Source organism: Pseudonaja textilis, chromosome 2 (genome assembly GCF_049901715.1).
Source record: "Pseudonaja textilis isolate UNSWEBS1 chromosome 2, rPseTex1.2, whole genome shotgun sequence".
In the NCBI taxonomy this organism is placed as follows: Eukaryota; Metazoa; Chordata; class Lepidosauria; order Squamata; family Elapidae; genus Pseudonaja; species Pseudonaja textilis.
Window position 1 is genome coordinate 74,872,001 of NC_141991.1, and position 22,427 is coordinate 74,894,427.

General features: G+C 40.8%; 1 long non-coding RNA gene and 1 other non-coding gene across 2 annotated transcripts in view; both read right to left on the reverse strand.

Annotated features, from left to right (window-relative positions):
- LOC148126917 (uncharacterized) overlaps positions 1-9,572 on the reverse strand; it is a 40,763-nt gene extending 31,191 nt beyond the window's left edge. The window contains exon 1 of the long non-coding RNA XR_015741713.1: positions 9,535-9,572. This is a non-coding gene — a long non-coding RNA (uncharacterized LOC148126917). The remainder of the gene's footprint in view (positions 1-9,534) is intronic.
- Positions 9,573-18,109: 8,537 nt separating this feature from the next.
- LOC113433877 (U6 spliceosomal RNA) lies at positions 18,110-18,212 on the reverse strand. The gene has a single exon (XR_003373726.1). It is a non-coding gene; the product is annotated as a U6 spliceosomal RNA (small nuclear RNA).
- Positions 18,213-22,427: the final 4,215 nt, after the last annotated feature.

The following is a 22,427-nucleotide window of genomic DNA, read 5'->3' on the forward strand; positions in this document are numbered from 1 at the left end:
CCATTTCATGAAGCATTTTTTTTCATTCATTGACAATCCTTATCCTCAGGAGATTCTTCCTAAAATCTAATCTGCTTCCCTGTAGTTTCGACCCATTCATCCTTCTTCTCCCCTCTGGGATGACTGAAGACAAATCTACTCCTTCATCTATTGATATCTGGAGACTTTCCTTTCACTCTTCTCTTCTGCAAGCTAAACATACCCAGTTCCTTTAATTGTTTCTTAAGGATTTTCCACCCCCACCCCCATTTTGAACTCATGCTAGTTTGTTAATGTCCTTTTTGCACAGCAGGCTCCCGAACCAGACAGAATGTGTCCTCCAAAGGCAGAATAGAGTGGAACAATTACTTCCCATAATTTGGGGTCTCTATTGCTATTAATGCAGCCCAAAAAAGCAATTGATTTTTTTTAGCAGCTGCATCACGTGTGTTCTGTTTTTAAGCAATGATTATTTAGCTTTCTTTTGCATTTATTATTGCCAAACATGGCCTCCTCCATCTTCCATTCCTTCAGTCTTTATGAATTTGTGAACACTCCCTAGATACAGTCATTTATCTGGCTATGAATCCATCTTATACTTCTGTCATCAGGTCCACATTTGCATATTAAGCAGAAGCTCATGAGACACCTTGTTGAAAGCTTTACTGAGATGAAGCTATGCTATATCCATACACTGTTCTGCTAAGCTAGGAACTTTTGTCAAACAAGCAGATAAAGTTAATCTGGATGATTTGTTTGTGAAAACCCATGCTGATACTAGTTAATTGTTGCATTCCCATCCAAGCAGTCACACATATTCTGTTTAATACGCTGCTCAGGGATATTATCCAATACAGAGATAAAGCTATAATTTGCCAGGTCCTCCTCCTTCCTTTTCCAAAAATAACAACAATATGCCAGACTTCTGGAGCCCTCCTGGTTTTCTCAGAGAACATTTTTGTGATACTTCTTTGGTATCTTAAAATGTTATTCAAAGGTTCCTGGAGGCCTGGCTTGCTCTAAATTGGCTATGTGCTTCTTTTACTCTCTTCACTTGCAACTTTATTTTTGTACAAATGGCACTTGCACAAGTGGCATAAGGCTGGCCAGATACAACTTCCTTTCCCTTCCAGAAAGAAGACAGCCCTAACTTGTGAATTAAAACACTTTGGTCTTCTCATCAGCAGTTGCTATCAATCAGCCTTCTTCTCACACCATGGACCTACAGCCTCTTTCCTTTGCCTTTTGACCATGATGTATACACAAAAACAATTTTTGTTGCTGTAGTTGCTTTGGACATTTCTCTGCTAACCCTATTTTTAGATTGTAGGGAAAATAATTCTGACAACTTCCTTCTATCCTTCTTTGGTTATAGGACCCCCCTATTTCTTAAACATGTTTCTTTTCCCACGGTTTTAATCCATACTAGTCTCTTTACATATCTCACATTTTTTCCTCCTAGCAAGTCTTGTTTGAGATAGCATCTTTAGTATCTTGTTTGCAATATTTCCCATCTTTTCCCAAGATTTCCATCTATCTCTAATCTGTCTTATTCTGAACTCATCCAAATCCATTCTTCTGAATTCTGGTGCACAAGACTGACTCTGTTATTGTTATGTCCCTGGAACTTACCAAAGTCCCCACCCAGGTCCGTTCATGCTGCGGGGGCGTTTGCTGCCCCTCATTGGCTGGCCTCCCTCGACAGCCGGCTATAAAAGCCAGCTGCAGGGTCCGGCCAGCCGCTGTTCGTTGTGAGCCTGCTCCAGGCAAGGCTAACACGTTCAGTCCTTTATTGCTTCAATAAAGTCTTGTTGCATCCATGCCCTGGTCTAGCCTCTCATTGCTCAACTACAACACTGGCGACGAGGATGGGATGGCTACCAGAGGCAACCCGCAACAGCTGAAATCACTAAAATCGCTGAACCGCAGCCGCGCCGCCGGAGAGCTCGGTCAGCAAGAGCGAAAGTAATAAGCGTCTGTAGCCGCTTGGTTAGCAAGCTACAGGGGAAAGTGGAGCGCTGCGAGCCGCAGCCGCTCAACACAAAAGAGCGCGAAATTCAAACGGCTATCGTTTGAATTTCTTGCCGGAATACAGCGCGGTGCTGTTATTCCGAGTCACTGACGCCTACGCAGGCATGAATTTTAAAGCGCTATCAGAGGCGGCTAGCCATTACCGCCTACGCTCCCCAGGAGCGCGAAATTCAAAGCGCTGCCAACAGCCATTGCAGCCTAACCACGTTGTTAGCCCAGAGAGAGAGAGCAGAGAGGTTCTGTGGAGCCTCTCCAGAGCTGTAATCACTAACCTAACAAGAGCACAAAGTGCCATTTTGTTGTTCCAGAGAGATTTCACAGCAGCCTAACCAGCAGAAGTCCTCATCATGAACTCCAACCCAGCTTTCCCACCATTCAAGCCGGATGAAGAAAAGTGGGAGTCAGACAAAAATCGTTTTAATCACTATATCGATGCCATTGGTCTGGCTGATGCTGGGGAGCACAGAAAAAAAGTCATTCTTCCTCAGTTATTGCGGAGCCATCGTTTTTGATACCGCCACAGCACTCGTTGCACCACGTGAGTTAAAGAATGTCCCCTGGGCAGAATTGCTAGAGATCCTCACCAATCATTACTCCCCCAGACCCTCACAAATCGCGAGGCGTTTCACCTTCCGGATGAGGAAGCAAGCGGAAAAGGAAACCGTCAACCAGTATATGGCCGCCTTGAGGACTGCAGCCCTTCACTGCGGGTTCGGGAACTATTTAGATGACATGCTCCTCGACCAGCTCGTCTGCGGGGTCAAAGACCTTCACCTCCAAAGGCGACTACTCGCCAGGAAGGACCTCAACCTCTCCCAGGCCGTCGAGGAAGCCTTGGCAGCAGAACTGGCAACACAGTCAGCCACCGAAATTCAAGGTCCCGTTCCCAAACAAAGCTGTGCCACCATTCATTCAGAAGAGGTAGTCAACGAAGATGATCCCAACGATCAAACAGACATCCACCATCTCGCTCATGCCAAACAACCACAGGCAGGAACCAGGCAAGAAAGCATCAGCGCATCCAAACACATCACCCTGTGCCTATCCTGTGGCGGACCTCACTCGAGAGCTTCGTGCAAATTCAAGGGTGCCATCTGCAACAATTGCCACAAAAAAGGCCACATCGCCAGAGTCTGCCTGGCCGGGCACAACTCAGCACAAAAGGTTCCTCCCTTTTCCCATTCTGGGCCCCAAAGGCAAGTACTAAATTGTCACACTTGCTACCATGCTAACCACACCTGTCACTCTATTAGTAAAATAACACTCTCCATTTTATTAGAAGGTAAACCTTGTCGTATGGAGGTTGACACGGGGTCAGCGCTCTCAATCATCTCTTGGAGCACTCTCAAGAAAATCCAGCCCAGACTATCCAGCAACCAGCTCCAGAAGTGCCAGATCACCTTGAGGGATTATCAGGGAAAGGACATTCCAGTACTCGGCAAAGGCAAGTTCCTTGTTAATTTTAAAGCTTTCAAAGGCCACCTGCCTCTAGTGGTAGTTAACGGCAACCTCCCTAGTCTCTTGGGGCTTGATTGGTTCCCCTACCTCGGCCTAGGGTTAACAGGAGTCCATGCTGTCTCAGCTTCTGACACTGACTCCTTATTCACTGACTACTCAGACGTATTCAGCGATGAGTTAGGGTGTTATAATGGTACCCCCATCTCATTTACGGTTGACCCCCAAGCGGTCCCAGTACGGCTGAAACCTCGTAGAGTCCCATTCGCCATTCGGCCTAAACTGGATGCAGAGCTGGATAAATTATTAAAGCAAGGGGTCATTGAGCCGACAGACTTCGCCAAATGGGAGACGCCAATTGTCACACCCCTTAAAAAAGATGGCAGCCTGAGAATTTGTTCGGATTACAAAACAACAATTAACCGCTTTCTACAAGTTAGCGCATACCCAGTCCCGGTCATTCAACATTTATTGCATACATTTGAGCCTGGCAACATTTTTGCCAAATTGGACATGTCACAAGCGTATCAACAGTTCCCTATTGACAACCAAACAGCCGAACTGCAGACCATTGTGACCCACAGGGGTGCCTTCCGGTGCAGGCGTCTCCAGTTTGGTGTAAGTGTGGCCCCGGGCATTTTCCAATCCCTCATGGAGCGCATACTTCAGGGCCTCCCTGGCGTAGTGCCCTACTTCGACGACATATTGGTCTCGGCCAGGGACAGGCCCCAGCTCTTCCAGAGAGTCAGAGCAGTGTTAGACAGGTTCAGACAGCATGGCCTCAAATTAAAACGGGAGAAATGTGCCATTGCCACTAAACAGGTGGACTTTCTGGGCTATAGAATTGACGCCTCAGGCATTCACCCCCTAGAATCCAAGGTCAAGGCAATTCATGAGGCACCCACGCCAACCACTAAAGCCGAGCTGCAAGCCTTTTTGGGATTATTGAACTTTTATGCATCATTTCTACCTCACAAAGCATCAGTAGCAGAGCCTTTACACAGGCTCTTAGATAAAAAATCACCTTGGCACTGGGGACACAAGGAAGACACCGCTTTTCGCGCAGTCAAATCACTGCTCACATCAGACGCGGTCCTTATTCAATTTGACCCACACCTCCCATTGGTACTGGCCGCAGATGCATCCCCTTTTGGGATTGGAGCCGTACTAAGCCATAGACTACCCAACGGCTCCGAGGCACCAATCGCTTTCTTTTCCAGAACGCTCTCAGCAACAGAGCGTAACTATAGTCAAATCGACAAGGAGGCTTTAGCCGCAGTGGCCGCTGTTAAGAAATTTCATGAATTCCTTTTTGGCCACAACTTCGAACTAATCACGGATCACAAGCCTCTCCTGGGTCTCCTATCTGGAGACAAGCAGACTCCACAAGTGTTGTCTCCCAGAATGACGAGGTGGACCTTGTTCCTGGCGGCCTATTCATACAAGCTCATCCACCGCCCAGGAAAAACATTAAGCCACGCAGACGCCCTCAGACGCTGCCCCCTGCCAGCTCCAGCTGAAGACCCGGCCCCAGTCCATGCCATCTTCGATGTCACCGAGCTTGACCTCCCTGTCACCGCCCTCGACATCTCCACCAAATCCAAGACGGACAAAACTATCGCCCAGGTACTGGACTGGGTGAGGAGGGGGTGGCCGGGCTCTAACCTCGCAGCCGAATTCACACCTTTTAAGACCCGTCAACAGGAACTATCTAGCTTACAGGGCTGCCTGTTGTGGGGCACCCGGGTTGTCATTCCGGCCTCACTTCGCACACCAGTCTTAGAGGCACTACACGAGGGCCACCCGGGCATCGTCCGGATGAAGGCGTTGGCTCGGAGTTACGTCTGGTGGCCTGGCCTGGACGACGACATCGTCAAGTGGGTAAGCTCATGCCAACCCTGTCAGGAATCCAGACCATCCCCTCCAGTCACCACCCCCACAAAGTGGGAGAGCGCCAACGCGCCTTGGTCAAGGCTACACATTAACTTAGCGGGTCCTATACACGGCAAAACCTTCTTGGTGGTCGTAGATTCATACTCTAAGTGGATCGATGTGGCCCAACTATCCACGACCACCACGCAAGCGGTTACCAAGGCTCTGACCCGCCTATTCGTAACACACGGGCTACCTGATACCTTAGTTTCGGATAATGGCCCCCAGTTTGCCTCAACAGAATTTAGTCGTTTCGCCACCAATCTTGGCATCCGACACATCTTCACGGCCCCCTTTCATCCTGCCAGCAACGGACTGGCAGAGAGAGCCGTTAGATCCACAAAAGAAGCATTAGCTAGATTCAGCAAGGAAGATTGGCATCACAGACTCTCCCGCTTCTTGCTAAGCCAACACTCAACCCCTTGCATGGTCACCAACAAATCCCCAGCTGAACTTCTGATGGGTAGACGCCTAAGAACTGTATTGGATAGGCTCCACCCTCACTATTGCCCTGACACCCCTCTCGCTTCAATGACGGGGGTCAGAGATTTTGTCTTGCAGGAACATGTCTTTGCAAGGAATTATGCCGGAGACCCGCTTTGGATTCCAGGAGTGATAGTAGCCATCACTGGTCCCAGGTTGTACCGCGTCCAGCTGGAAGACGGCCGCATCTGGAGGAGACACCTGGACCAGCTAAGGAAGCGACAGGGTACCTTCGCCAGTGCCGGATCGTGGACGCAGGTCGACCCCCAGGTGCCACACCAAACGCTCATCGAAGACCATGCCAGGATTCCTTCGCCACCACCACCCGGACCAAGGGAGCAGGCAGTAGACCGGGACTGCCCGATGGGTCCTCCACTTGAACCAGCAGACGGGGCCACGACATCACCGACCAGAAGCACCGCACCGGTACCAGCGCAAACCGCAGAGCGAGGCTGCACCCCATCACCAACCCTACCGGTTTCCTTGAACACTGAGACACTTGGTAACTCACCGGATTACGACGCTCGGGCGCCAGCACAGACCGCCCGCTTATTTAAATGACTATGCGTGTTCGCATCTGGGGGAAGGGGTGTTATGTCCCTGGAACTTACCAAAGTCCCCACCCAGGTCCGTTCATGCTGCAGGGGCGTTTGCTGCCCCTCATTGGCTGGCCTCCCTCGACAGCCGGCTATAAAAGCCAGCTGCAGGGTCCGGCCAGCCGCTGTTTGTTGTGAGCCTGCTCCAGGCAAGGCTAACATGTTCAGTCCTTTATTGCTTCAATAAAGTCTTGTTGCATCCATGCCCTGGTCTAGCCTCTCATTGCTCAACTACAACAGTTATGTTCCTTCTCTCCTTGATATTATAAACTCCTGTTAAACATTCCATCCCTGTTAAGCCTTTTCTCCTTAGGACACAGGCTATTCAGCAGCCAAGGCAGTCACTTATGGTCCTCATTTAATGACCTAAAGATTAATGGGTAATCACCTATTTAAGCCATTTCTGTTCATATTAATTCAGACTGGCACCTGAGGCAAAATTCCCATCAGAGGGAACCACTGAACACCGACAGAGCCCATTAACTCAACTTTCCTGCTCAGCTCAAGTGAATAGCTGAGTTCTCTCATAGAATACAATTTGAAACTGCCTTAAAGGGATAGGTTAACCAAATAATATCGATATAGGACTATTGCATCTATTTTAAAAACAAGAATGCATAATGAAACAGGAGAAATGCATAAAGAAGCAGGAGATATTGAGATCAGAAACATCTTTTTCTTTTCTTTGCAAAAGAAATACTTGAGAGTCTGATTTTATGCTTCTTTGGATCTGCTTATGATGTACAGACATTTTTTCCTCAGCTGGCACAAATCTAATTCCATATCTGGATATCTTTATCTACTATATAGACCAACCCTAACCCCCCTAAAATAGAATTACAAATTCTAGACAATGAGGCCTCTCATAAAATGGCTCAGATGGGAGAGGGCTCAGCCATTCCAAAATAACTACCAGCTAGCAACAGAAAGCTTCTTCACCACATTAGAAAATTAAAGCTTATTCTACAGTTCTTCAGCCTTTTTATTTTCCACAGAATCTTCTCCAAGGTTGATCTTGGAACCAGCTGAAAACTACATGTTCTGCCCAGAGGTGGTATTCAGCAGGTTCTGACCAGTTCTCGAGAACCAGTAGCAGAAATTTTGAGTAGTTCAGAGAACCGGCAAATACCACCTCTGACTGGAGATTTTACAGTATCCTTCCCCTGCCACGCTCACCAAGCCACGCCCATAGAACTGGTAGTAAAAAAAATTGAATCCCACCACTGGTTCTGCCTCCTGTCCTGCCATGGTTCATGATGTCATCAAATGATGTTATTTTTCTTTGGAGGGGGGTATGTTAAGGGAAAGAATTAGGGAATTCCCTCAATTTTTTCCTCCTCCCCCTCCCAGTCAATATCACCAGCTGATGAAAACCACTCTTCTTAATGTTGACTGGGATAAGGACTCAGAAGGAGTGGGTGTTGACAACTGCCTAAACTCACCCTTAAAATCAGGCACTGAGTAATTGGGGGTGGAGTGGTGGGGGAGTATCCAGGAAATTAAGAGAGATAACTGTTAAGTCTGGGCAGTGGGTCCCAAGGAGAGACAAGACTCGAAATAGTGACAACAGCTCTTTATTAGGAAACCAGATACTGAGACAAGACTCCCAGGCGAGGCAACTCCTTTTATAGAGCTGGCTGCAGCTAGGCAGCCTATGACATGCATTTGAGCTTGCCGCGCTTGGTTTTACCCAATCGCGGCAGCCGAATAAGAACCAATCAGAACGCTTAGTTTTGTCCAATCACGGCCCGGCTTTTCCAGACCAATAGGAATGCAGGCCTACAAGCCTGCTAGTATGGAACAATAACCTTGGGAGAGGCAAAATTAGGAAAGGCAAATCAAATGTGTCCTTATAGATGATTTGGGGTGGTGGAAAAGAGGATGGCTGGTTAAGAAGAAGAAGCTTTCTTGCAATGGATTGTGGGCTGCGTACAAAATTAAAATAATACTGTGGAAATACTGCAGGAAAAAAGGCAGGGAACAAAACAAATGGAAGCTAAGAAGAGAAATAGAAATTGGAGCTAAATCTAATTTATATCAACATCATTCACTGCATCTCTCGGATCCTTTCAAAACTTACAAACCACCATTGCTTCTGCCACATCAGTACATTTTTTATGCATTGTTTTTTGTTCTTTAAACTTCCTATCTCTCACTTTTGGAGGATCTCATTAATTGCAGCCTACCATGGATTTTTCAGTCTTCCCCTTTCTCTCAACCCCTGTATCCTTTTTCCATCCAGCAACATGCAGGTGGGTGTCAGAAAAATCAAGATAGTGGCTAGCTATTGAATTGAATTGAATTGAATTGAGAGCTTTTCATCATGCACACATTCTGGATCCTCTCTTTGTTTTAATCAAACATGATTCTTGAGTGCCCCATTTCCACTGCATTCAGCTCCTTTTTACACTTTTCTTGACATACTCACTCTCAGTTCCATGTCACAAAGTGGGTAGAAGCACGCTTTTACACAGAGCAATTTTCACTTCTTTTGACAAGCATTCATTCTTCACAGCAGACCACTTGATATGTGTCATCTTTCTGCCAATATTGCATACACTTTCTCCATTTGTTTTCCTCATCTTTAGTACATTCCAGAAAAATGCCCAGATCCACCTTCTTGGTTCAACCCCGTTTTGGCATTTATGAGTAATCTGCAATGGTTTATTTCATTTTCTTCATCATTAATTTTCAGTTCCATTTTCCTCATGTATCCAACCTATCTAAAATTTATCTGCATAACAAAAGATACCCCAGCAAACACATCACTAACATCATAACAATCATTATTTTATATCAATTCATAAATACATTAGCAACCCTAGGACATCACACATTATTTTCTTATTCAATGTTGAATGGTTCAATTTATTCTCACACATGCTTTACTTCCATCATAAACCACTTTTATCACATTCATAAATTACTTTTATCACATTTCCTTCTATATTCACACAAAGCTTTTTATAAATCAAACACGAGCTTTCTTTAGATCAACAAAGTACAACAAGTTTTTCCACATTAAGGATTTTCTCCTCCAATGTGTTCAAGAACAAACCTCTGTCTTGAAACTTTTTCCCTGGGAAGGTGTTTGGTGGAGTTCTGATTAAAAGATTATGGGAGGCAACCATGAGAAAAAATTGTCAGCCTTCTCCTTCCCTGGCATAACTCCACACCTTTTGCTGATGCAAGCTAATCTCCCTGGAGCAGGGGTGGGATTCAAAATTTTTAACACTGGTTCTGTGGGCATGGCTTAGTTGGTGGGCGTGGCCAACTCAGTATCACTCACATCAAGACACACATCTTCTTGCCTGGCCTCTCATGACTGCTGCAACAGTCATAAGTGTGAAAAATGGTCATAAGTCACTTTTTTCAGTGCCATTGTAACTTTGAATGGTCACTCCACACAAACAAAGTACCAGCAAAGGAGGGAAAAAGAAACCTCCAGAGACATTCCTGAGACAGGAAGTCTAGTCTCGCCAAGAATGTAATAAGGGTTAATGGAGAGGCAGTTTCTGTAAGCAACAACAGAATGTTTCCTTCCTGCCTTCCTTACAGGATTTGGGCAGTAATTTCTTCTAACAACTGCTTAGAATGTTAACAGCCAGTTCTACCAAATAGGTGCGAACTGGTAGAATCCCACTGCTGCCCTGGAGCTTTTGCATTCACTTTTTGCTATTTTTAACTGTGTATGAAAGAAGAACAACAGCATCTTTCTATTCTAATTGTCAGTTTTCATGCAAGCATTAAACAAATGCTTCCATATTTTAACATTTCTGCAATTATTCTACCTACTTGTACAGCCTTAGCATTTTTCTATAGTTTTATTAACATTTGTGAGTTCCTTTTCATTTCTTTTTTTTCTTGGATGAGTTATCTATTTAGGGCATTCATCCCAATTGCCCTCTTTAGCGTATTACTACTCATCCCATACAGACATTAAACTCTTCCTTCTAGCATTCCTTTTCTTCAATTTAATTTCAAAACATTTCATAACTTTTATTTTAATTTCCATTCATTTTTCTGGAGGCTCCTTGTTTAGCACTCTTTTCCCACTTAAAAAAAACCCATTTATTTCTATTAAAACACACATTGTTTTCCTGCCTCTTTTAAATGATAACCATTTCTTGCTCTCATTGACTACACGCTTTAGCAGCACCTTGCTCTTTGTGTATGCCATGCCATTTCATCCTCTTTTTGTCATTCTAATTTTTTGTAGCATTCAGTTTCAATATCTTACTTTTTCCCTCACTCACAGACCTTCCTTTTCATGTTTCACATCAGGGTAACTCCCTGAACTTCAGTGGACTTTTCTTTTCATTTTGCCTGGAGCAGCTTCCACATCCTTTGTCTCTGTGTCCCTTTTCCAACTTTTTCTGAAGATGTATTTAGTGTTTCCAACAAATGGCCCATCTAACATTCAGAACCACTCAGGTCTCTTGTATCCTTTATTAATCCTCTCAAATTTCACATTATCAATAACAAAACAAACCATGCTTTTATATATATTCCATGCCATGTATATGCAACAATAGACAAAATTATACCAAGCAAACTGTTACAGGGGCTCACCTATCACTCTGCCACAAGACCTGGGAGAATGGCCATATTTGCAATGCTATTTGGAACATCATTCAGGTAGAAGCCATAAAGATCTTGGGTGGAATAATTATGCCTAGTACATAGGCTCAGTGTTCCAAAAGCAAATAGTTCCCACCTCTTATTTGAAAAATTCAGCTTCCAGTGAAAGTCGGAATAGTTACAGCCTTTCTCTGCAGTCTGTACTTTTTCATAATGTGACTGACAGTTTGGGGTTGGTTTCTTGCCCAAACTATCATTAAGAAAAGGAGGGAATACAGAAGAAAATAATTGTTCTGACAATCTAATGCCAACAAGTTGCTGAAGCAAGCATATTCCATTAGTAGTTCCTGGCATGTACAATTGGCAATTGCAAGCATTCCCCATTAATTCCTAAATGATGGATTAAATTCTGGTTCTTAATTCAGTCAAGAAGCTGCAGTAGTGGAATTCCTTTCAAAATCTGCTCCAAATATGGGCCCATCAAAGATAGAGTCACCTTGGGTGAGTTGGTCCACTATATAATTTGATAAGTAAACAAGCAAACAAGCATCTGAAGTACTGTGAAAGCATAAATTGTGCTAGGACCATAATGGCGAACCTATGCCATGCGTGCCGGAAGTGGCACGCAGAGCCATTTCCCCCGGCACGCAAGAGCTCGCCCGGAAGAGCCCCACTGCACATGTGTGTGTGCTGCCGCCCAACAGCTGATTGGCAGGGATGTGGCGTGCATGTGGGGGGGTGCATGCAGGAGACAAATGTGCATGCGCAGAGATGTGCAGCACAGGCCAGAGGGTTGCGGGTGCATGTGCAGAGACGCATGGCATGTAGAAAGGGGATTTGCATGTGGATGCACAGATGACAGTGTGTGGCAAGGGGAATCGTACATGCATGCACAGATGTGCTGCGAGGGGATCACATGCGCAGGCACAGGGGGCGTGGGGGCCCCCAGCAAGCATTGCCTTCTGGGTGCTGGCACACAAGCATGAGTACACATGCACGAGCGCAATTATCAGTACGGAAGCTGAAAAAGGTTTGCCACCACTGTGCTTGGAGCAAAGCAGAGTTGAGATATAATCTTGATGCGTATATCACAATGGTGTGCTAATTTCTGTGCAGATTAAAGTGCATTTATGTTTTTTGGATCTATTGAACTATATACATTAAACTTTGGAATTTGCTACCATGAGATACGATGGTAGCTACCAGCTTAGCTGGCTTCTAAAGAAATCGGACAAACTCATGGAAGTCATGGGGATCAATGGCTATAAGCTTTGATGGCAGTGTGACTGCCTCTGAAGGCCAACTGTGGAGAGACCAGTGGGCTTTGTTTTCAATTTCAATTTGGCCACTGTGAGAACAAGATTGCTGGACTTTAGCGGAGCGCTACCTATGTCCTGATGTAGATTACACAGGGTCAATTTTTTTTTAAAAAAAAGCACAAATCTATACTAGTTGCCTTGGTGGCACAGTGGTTGGAATGAAGTATTGCAGGCTAACTCTGCCTACAGCCTAAGGTCCAATCCTGATGGGACTTAGCCTTCCATCCTTCTGAGGTCAGTAAAATGAGGACCCAGATTGTTGACGGCAATATGCTGACTCTGTAAACCACTTAGAAAGGGATGTAAAGCACTATGAAGCAGTATATAAGTCTTGGTACTATTGCTATAGTTTCTCTGCGAAAAGAGATGGGCAATTCAGAAATGTGAAAAATAATAAAATAAAATAGAGCTTAAGAATATCCCATCCCTAACCATTATAAGTACTAGAATAGAGGACTCCCATGGAACATTTTTTTCTATTTTCTATTTCAACACATGCTCTGCCAATATCTGTCCTGCAATTATAAGAAACAAACTTCTGCTTTTTCTGTCTTCTCAAAGTGCTTGAGAACTTTTGGTGATGTTTCTGAGTTTATGTTATTGTCAAATATGGTCAAGGATGTGGACCTGGTGCTACTGTTCTATTTTCGATTCAATATTATTCCATCACTTAACCCTTCCAAATCTGATAAAGCCCCATAGGAGGAGTTCCCTTAGGATTCCAATGAAGAGTGGGAAGCCAGAGAGATGTTTCTGGAGTGACAATCAGTTGTTTTGTGTGGCCAAAGAATCACAAGAACATGACTCTGAAATTCTCTTATCTTTGAAGAGAAATTTAAAAGCCAATTATTTTTCTTCAGATTGAATAACAACTGTTAAAAGAAATGTTGGAGAAGTTTTCTGCATGGAGCTAATTTTAATCCTTTGGTGTAAGACTAGTTCAGTTATAGATCTTGCTGCTGAAGCAGACATAAGAGCACTTAGATCACTCCATGCAGGAAATTTTTTTTCCCTTCCATGACTAAAGGTATATAAAAAAACACTGCATGCATTACTCACAAAAAAAAGGGGGGTTCCATCAGTGGCATAGATATCTATGGCCAGATGTCAAATATGTGGTCAAGACTAACTTTGTAATATGGAGTAATGAGCAAAAAGGGTTATAAAGAATAGGAAAAATCCACAAAGTAGATTTTAAAAGTTCAAAATAATTTAGAAAGATCATAAAAGTATAAGCAGAATAATTCTATACTTACATATATAAATCTCATTGTGTATTGCAACAAAAGACAGAGTTATAATTTGTATGGAGAGACATCAGTTTCCACAGAAGCAGCGATGCAAATCCTATAAAATTGTTCATCTGCCAACTTTACTGAAGTTAGCCAAGCAATGAGAGAACATTTTAAAAGGTGGTGGCCTTTTAAATATTTTCTACAGTTATAGATTGTCAAAGTCTTCTTTTACTGTCCTTGCTTTTAGGATTTTTATGTTGTCTGCTAAACTCAGCCTTACTATATTAACAAAGAGATAATTACAAAGAATCTCTTCTTTCCATTTAGAACTGAGAATTTGTGGGTGTCAGCCAATAATCTTTCACAATTTTATTCCCAATGTCACTTAGCTTAGACACAGAACGGTCTGGCATTTTCTGCAAGACAAAACAGAGCAGCAGAGCTTTTCATTTCATCAGAGGCTTCATGAGCACTTCCAAATTACATTAACATTGTCTGCAAATGAATTGAAAACAATAATTAAACCGCATTGTAAAAAAAAATCTATAATGAAATGACAGATCAGTGTTTACGAGTGAGAATCTATGCAAATATAAGAGAACAATTTAATTGAGCTTTTAATCAAACCAGTCTACATTTGACAAGGGAGATCAGGAAACAGCTAGCTTTGGTATCTTTGAATCAGCCATTATGAAATCCCCAAAGAGAAAGAATGTCAGCCGGTGCCAATTCCTCGTCCCACTATATCCTCTGAAGTGCTGGCAGACATAAAGAAGAAGAATGGCAGGTCTGGGTGGGATAAATGATTTTGCTGCCCAATATTTTGCAAGAGCTCAAGGTAAAGCTTTGCTCTCTCCTAGTGCAATGAAGGACAATGCAGATAATCTGGGGATTTATGAAAAGACTTGAAGAAGGGAAGAGGTAGGAAAAGATAATAACTCTTTTCCTGAAGAGATGTCATAAAGAAGAAAGACCACAGAAGGAAGAACAAGGAACAACGCACTTGTCACCAGAAGGAATACCATGATTCAATGTTAGGAAAAAAACAAAGAGTAAAGGCAACTTAACAATTGGAGAAACAATTAGCTAGGGAGGTAGAAACATTCTCTTAACTGGAGATGATCAAGCAGAGTTTGGACATCCATCTGTGAAGGCAGTTTTAATTTGTATTTCTGCACACAGCAGGAGATTGGATGTAACAAGATGAAAAATATTCCCCAAATGCATGATTTTATGATAATGGCACACAAACACTGACCATTGAAACATTTGGATGTCTATATAATATTTTTCCTTTCCCCTTATTACTTATTATTTCTTCTAAAGTCTGACTTTTATTTGGTACTGACCCCAAAAAATTCTTCTAATAAGCATTATGGACTAATTTCATTGTCAAATAAATGACTATAAAAATTTTACAACAATATTGGTCAAGAGACTTTCTTTTTTTACAGAACTTTATTCATGGTGATCAATACGGACTTTTACTAGAAGGCAAGTAAGGGGCAATGTGAGGACTATATCAGACATAATGAAATATTTTCAACATCACAATGAAAAACAAGTTGCATAGATCTTTTTGGATGCAGAGAAAGCTTTTGATAATTTGAATTGGGATTTTATGTTTAAAATTGTGGAAAATATGAATTTAGGAGATAACTTTTAGCAAGGGATCGAGTCAATTTATATATCCCAGAAGGCACATATTATTGTTAATGGTGACTTAGCTGAATAATGTGAGATACAGAAGGGGACACAACAGGGAGATCTCTTGTCACCTCTACTTTTTATCTTGGCTTTGGAAGTATTAAACAGAAATATAAGATAAGATGAGCAAAGCAAAGGACTGTTAATAGGCAAAGAGCATACTGAAGACAAGAAGAAAGTTAGAAGTTAATATAGCATGTGTGAAGAAAATCTTAAAGTCCAAAATAAGTGGAGGAAAAAAACCATCAAGGCCATTAATGGATTCCCTACTATCTTGCCAGAGCTGAAGAAGCTTCTTGGATGAGAAGCGAAACGTCTTCAAAGAGCAAGAAAGTCTAGTTGCCTCCTGAAAAAGCACCTTTGGACAATCATGACTTGGATGACTGAGAATCTCTACAGATTTTTAATAAATCATGCCCTTTATCCATGCAGTGATGTTGATAGACTCTGCTTATCAAGGATGATTGTGGAATGTTCCAAGTACATAGATGAAGAAAAAAGGGCATTGGAAGAACATCTGAAAGACAGTGAAGAAGATGATCTGAGATTAGTATAGGAGGAAGGTTTACTGAGTACTGGAGAGATCAAACTGGCCTACAAAAATACCCAATGAAGACTAGAAAAGAGACAGGGCAAGCCAAAGTATAGCATGGCCACTATATAAAAAGCAGAAAGCAAAGGAAATAACCAGAAGATCTGGCAATGGTTAAGAATAGGAAAGAAAGAGACAGAAAGCCTAATTCTGGCTACCCAAAACTAGTGGTGGTATGCTACCAGTTCGGCCGAATTGGTAGTAAAAAAAAGAAAAGCCTACGATCAGCTGAGAGGAGGAAAAAAAATCCTCTGACAATCAGCTGAGAGGAAAAAGAAGAGAAAAGCACAGGATTGGCCCTCCCACCTGTCCCTGCACTTTTCTCTTCTTTATCCTCTCAGCTGATTGGCGCCGCAGGTCTCAGCTGGTGTGGGGAAAGTTGTGTGCTGGCTTAGGCAAAGCATGTCCACCAAGCCACGCCCACAAAGCCACGCCCACCGAACCGGTGGTAAAACTATTTGAATCCCACCACTGCCCCAAACCAAACTTTAAGAACAAATTTATACAGAGCCAGAATTGAGAGGACAGCAATAAAAAAAAGCAACAAATGCTACATTGGCAAAAAAGCTGAAAAAATAGTGGACTGCTGCAAGAAGATTGCACAGACTGACTATAAACAATGGCATGACCGAACAATGTTGCACTGTAATATCTGCAATCCCAAAACATTGTAACACCTCTCAAACACCATTAGCATTGACAAAATCACAACCAGTCAATTGCAAAAGGTAGTGTTACATCCTGTGATGATACCTTTAACACCATCAAACTGCAACATCTGCCTATCCCAGGTCCTGGCTGACTGTGCAATCAATCATAATAATAGACCTACTGGCCAAAGAAAGCAAATAGTAAAAGATGGCTTGAGTGCAATCCCAAAACAACTGGAACACCATCTGAATGCCATTGGCATTGACAAAATCAATGTGGCCACCCATAAGTTGTTTATTCAATAAAGAAACAAAATAATGATAATTCCTGAGAAACCCCTCTTAAATTATCTTTGCCCTTGAAAGGGAATGGAAAATCCAATTTGTTTCATCCAATTGAATGAAAGCATCCTGGGGGAAATATGCAAAAGAATGATTTTGCACGGTGTTAATTTCAAACATTCCATAAAGTTAATTTGGCTTTAAAAGACCCTCTTGCAACAACATGATCAAACAGCAACCCGTCACCCTAGCTGCCCAAATTTCCCATCCTGAAAAAAAGCCCAAGGGAAAGAATTTATTTAAAAGAGAGAAATTGCAAGTCTGATAATGAAAAATGGGACTTTCCCTCATCTATGTATGAGACCTTTTCAGTTTGGCATTAGGCAGAACTGCTATGGTAGCCCTTCTTTCATAGGTGATAAACAGAGGTCATCCACTTAGCGGAAAATACCACCAAGTGCACTGTATCCTTTGTCTTTCGCAGCAGATTTGAAAGGTCAGGAATCAGCATGAGCATAACCTTTAGCTCTTGCCCAAAGTTGATCTGCAAGCAAGGATTTTTATCAACCTCAAAGCAAGGAGAGAAAAGGCTGGCGATGTTCGAGTCCTTTGTCCCTGAGCATCAGTCTACCTGCACTGCTCATAAAATCCATTTTCTCTCACCCTGTGCATAGATATTTCCCTCCCCCAACAACAAAAACAGTGAAGCAGCCTAGCAGCCTTCTTTTGTGTAGAGGCTCAGAACAAGATTTCCTTTGAACTACTTGGGTTGGAAGCTGATGTTAAATACATTGAATTAACTGTCAAAATAATTGCACAGAACTTGAGGAGACTCAAGATTAAATGTGGTGTTATTTCTCGGCCTTTCATTTGTCTCAGGCAAAAGGGGATTTATGGCTGATTTCTAAAACTTGTTTTTTTTAAATGAATCACAAATAATCTTCCATCAACTCTTTCCATATAAAAAGGATTATTGCACAATACAATCCCACATCTGCCAAAATGTAGGTTAAACAGAAACAGCAAAGTAAACATGCCTTGAGATTTCTCAATGGACTCCACAATAGGAAAATTTGTTTTCATCTGCTTCTATTTTTGCTATTTAGTGAAAAGCAATTACTTATTGTTCTTCAGATTCAATGGCTTTAAATACTAGCTTAAAATGTCAGCAACGGAGAAGCTTTTATGCAGGTTTATACATCTTAGATTACAGTTTGTCGTATATTCTAATTTTGATTGGTCATGGATAGTTGCTACTATATCTTTTTTTTCAATGGACCGCTTCATGAATTTGCAAGTCATCCTTGCACAGGGGCCATTCTAATCTTCTCTGTATTGTTCCAATTTTAGTATATGTGCTGCCAAAGCTATATCCTTTTTATGGGATGGAAAATTACATGTGATATGAAATGATTCTTCTGTTGAATCAATTTTTACTAGGCTAAGTGTGCAAACTTGGATATCATATAATGGTAAAGCCTAAATCTTGAAAACTGTACTGAAATCAAGTGAACAAGTTATAGAGCTCATCTATATTATCATTTTATGTAGCTACATGATGTCTCACTCACCTGTGTACCATGTGACACATCTCAACCAATCTGAGATCACAATTTCTTCTGTCATATTGTTTTTAACAAACTGTATTAATTGCAGTTCTTCGATTGAATGTGATTTTTCTGAATTATCAAGTTATGGGTATTGGGTTTTAACTTCATCTATCAACATAATGACTCTTACCTATGTGTGTATAATCCCATTTTCTTTATTTTTAACCTTTATAGCTACACATATTGCTACCACATTTTCAAGAAGAAAATAATGCTAAAGTGATGGAATGAACTGAGAAAAAGTTAAACTTATAAATTGTCCTCTATTTTGGAAATGGATCCATTTTTTCTATTAAAACATCTGAATGAATTAAACTTGTTAGAAGTAAAGAGAAGGAATATATAGTTGGTTGGTTTGATCAAGGTTAAAACAAAGCATGTTTCTATAAAGCTCTGGTAATTCTTATCAACTTTTTGCTGACATTAGGATGGAAATGTTGATCATTTATAGATTCGCATATAGATAATGAATGGGTTATGGGAAAAAGGATATTTGTTTGTAATCTTATGGGGGTGAAGAATGCTTAAATTCGTTTGTATTTGTTATGGTAAAAATCAGAATCACTTCTTGAAATATTTCTTTTTTTCTTTATCTTAGTTTCTTTTTTTTTTCTTTTCTTTTTCCTTGCTTGCACTTCTTATTCTTTCTTTCTATTTCTCTTTCTTTCTATCTCTCTTCCCCTAAATTTAATTGGCATTCATTTTACAACTGAATCAAAATTTCCATTTTTAAAAAATATTTTTTTAAAAAACAGAAATTAATCAATTTTAAAAAGCAATCCAAAAAGGCAGTTTGCAGTGAAAGAGAAGGTTTAAGGCATGTATTCCATACTTTAAATGTAAATAATGTAACTTACAATCTTTTAAACTCATGATCTTTCTATCCCCACTTAGTTCTTCCCAAATTAGGACATGAACTCCCTCAGGCTCTAGCTCAGAGCACAAGCCAGAACATATTTAAGCATGTTTAATAATGCAGTCTATTTAATGTTAAGACCAATTTTAAATCTCCTCATTGATTTTATTTACATGTAAATGGTAAATTTGTAATTTTATAAGGACATAAAAAGTTGCAGGTCTGGTAAACTGATATTAATGTGCTTTAGTACACCAATATATTTTACATGGGTAGTTTAGGAGTTGAGCTATCACAGAGCCAACAATGTGCACAGTAGGAGTAAATAGATCCATCTGTCACTTAACAAAGGGTTGTAAGTTGAGGACTACCTGTATTTTAATTAATTATCAATGTTCATGACTCTGAAAGCTAGATGACAAATATGTCCCCCTTCCTCAGTCACTGGGGAAGAAACAATTGTTACGGAAAAGCCAATAACAGACAGTATTAAAGATGTTAATCTTATATTGCAACACATATATAGGACAATCTTAACTCTCAATTTTGATTTCCAGAGATGGAGAGGGGCAAAAATCAATTTTTTAGGCATATTGGCTATAAAGTCTCTCATGTCTCTCAAAAATGAACAGCCATTGTTGAGAAAATCATGTCAAGAGGCTGAATATTTTATTTATAGTAAAGATGTAGAGGAGTTAAAGAATTCCTCTCCCAAGCCTTCCTTTAGCAGGGATGAGTGAAGCCCCCTCCATAATCCATACTATGGACTGTATGTCTAAGGTTTTCTTCTTTTCCTGTTCCTGTCCAATTTCTGCCATCTTTTTCTTTATTGTATCTTTTAAAAAGCATTTTTACTTATGAGTTGCTCAGGATTGTTGGGAGTCTGGTAGCACACAGATTTAAGAAATAAATACATACATTTATTAGACATCCAGCCTGCCTTTTAACCAGAAGTATAACACAGAATACACAGTGCTTTTTCCTCTTTTCTCCTCTACTAAGAAACCTATGGAAATGATTGACCTGGGGGAGGGAAGGACAGCTGAATTCGCCTGCTTTGCTTTTGTGGCAGAGAGCGGGATAAAACCTGGGTTTCCCTTCTTTTAGTCCAAAATTTTAAATGTTATACCAATTTGGTTTGCTTCCTGTTTTTTTTTCGGTGTGGGGGGAGAGAAAATAGAACACAGTGTTTGGAAAAGAAAACTGAGAAGTCTTGAGTTGGAACTATACATATCTACTAAATTGGAATGTAATCATATTCATACACCTTGCAGTATAATTAATTAAATATTAATTAAATTATTCATTGCATAAGACAAGGTTGCTGGGAGCAAGGGTAAACAAACTGGAAAATTATTGACTTCAGACAAAAATAGTACCAAACGCACAATAATATTTCCACAATTAAGGATTCCAGGTGTAAATGATATAATGAATATAATTTGCTAAATCAAAGATTTTTTTTTTCATTTTCAGACTTGATCTTAAAATGTAACTGGAGTATACATGAATAGTTCCAACACAAGACTTTTTAATTTTCTTTTCCAACACTTTCTAGTGAAGAACTTAAGTATTTTTTTTAAAAAATAATAATAAATATCTTTCAAAATTTTGCATGATCAAGTCATCAGCATTGCAGGAAACAAATGACAGTATGAAATCTGTATAACGGGAAACCTCTTACTTGTAATACTTCATATAGAACTATGAATCACATACTGAATATTCTGCTCGTATGGTATTAGAGGCACATTATCGTCTTTTGATGATACTTTTATTACTCTAATATTGAAGGTGGGTAAAAATTCCAGAGAATGTGCACATTGACACCTCTTGTTATTGTTGTTGTTGTTAAATGTGGATGATAAACTTACTGACAGCAATTCTGACACAGTGATTTCAGACTAAATTACTGTCAGTGATTTATCCTGTACAATTTGGTTTTGTAAAAGGACAAATTGCTTCAGAGAGAAGCTGAATTTTACAATGAACACATGAAAATCTTTTGATGCAATGTAGCTGAAATTATTGGAACATAATCTGGATGTTTTTTAATCAATTGGGTTAAAATTTGATAGTTCAACCTATAAACTAAAATTATTATAAATGTAATCATTTTTTCATCTGTTATTTTGTGGCATTGCCTTTTATATTTAATTTAAGGCTGGAATCATTGGTCTGTAATGTCAAACAACTCGATGACATTTCAGGAATGAAATGTTGCTGGAGCTAGACACAAAATGATGCTGTATGAAAATGCCACTTTAGCTCTTATTTATAATTACCAATATTATCTACCAAAACTTTTAATATTTTATACATTGATTTAATCTGGTGGGTATAAGTATTTTTAAATTCTTTTAAATATAATCATTCCTAGAAAAACTTCCCATCTAACAGTTCAAAAACATTCAAATGCAAGTAGAATAATAGGCACCACTTCGGTGGGAAGGTAACAGCGTTCCATGCACCTTTGGTCAGTGGTGGGATTCAAATAATTTAACAACTGGTTTTCTGCCCTAATGATTTCTTCCAACAACCAGTTCACCAAACTGCTCAGAAAGTTAACAACCGGTTCTCCTGAAGTGGTGTAAACCTGCTGAATCCCACCACTGCCTTTGGTGTACAGCCATGCTGGCCACATGTCAGTGGAAATGGTCTTCAGACAATGCTGTCTCAACAGAGATGAGCAGTATGCCCTAGAGTCAGACATGACTGACGATGAAACTTTTCCTTTTTTATTTAAAAAAATACGTTTATAAAAGTAGTTTATATCAAATTAATATTGATTTAAATATACAGCCCTATTCAAAAGTCACAATCTCACTGTTTGATATCCTGGCAGGAATTTGATTCTCCTCTCTCCATTATTCAGTTGTTTCTCTAGCACTAAAAGTTGTAGAAGATTCTGAAATAGAGGCTTGCTTGCAATCCTTTGATATTCAATTCTTTAGGATAGGTCTAATTTGGAAAATGCAGGTACATTGGTTTGGGGAAAGCTAGGCACAAGTAGATATTTACTGTAAATCAATTTGCTGTTATCCAGACAAATTATTCAAAGTAGGTGATACATTGCAGGCCACTGACTGGCGGTATGTTCAATTAAAACATCTTTGACT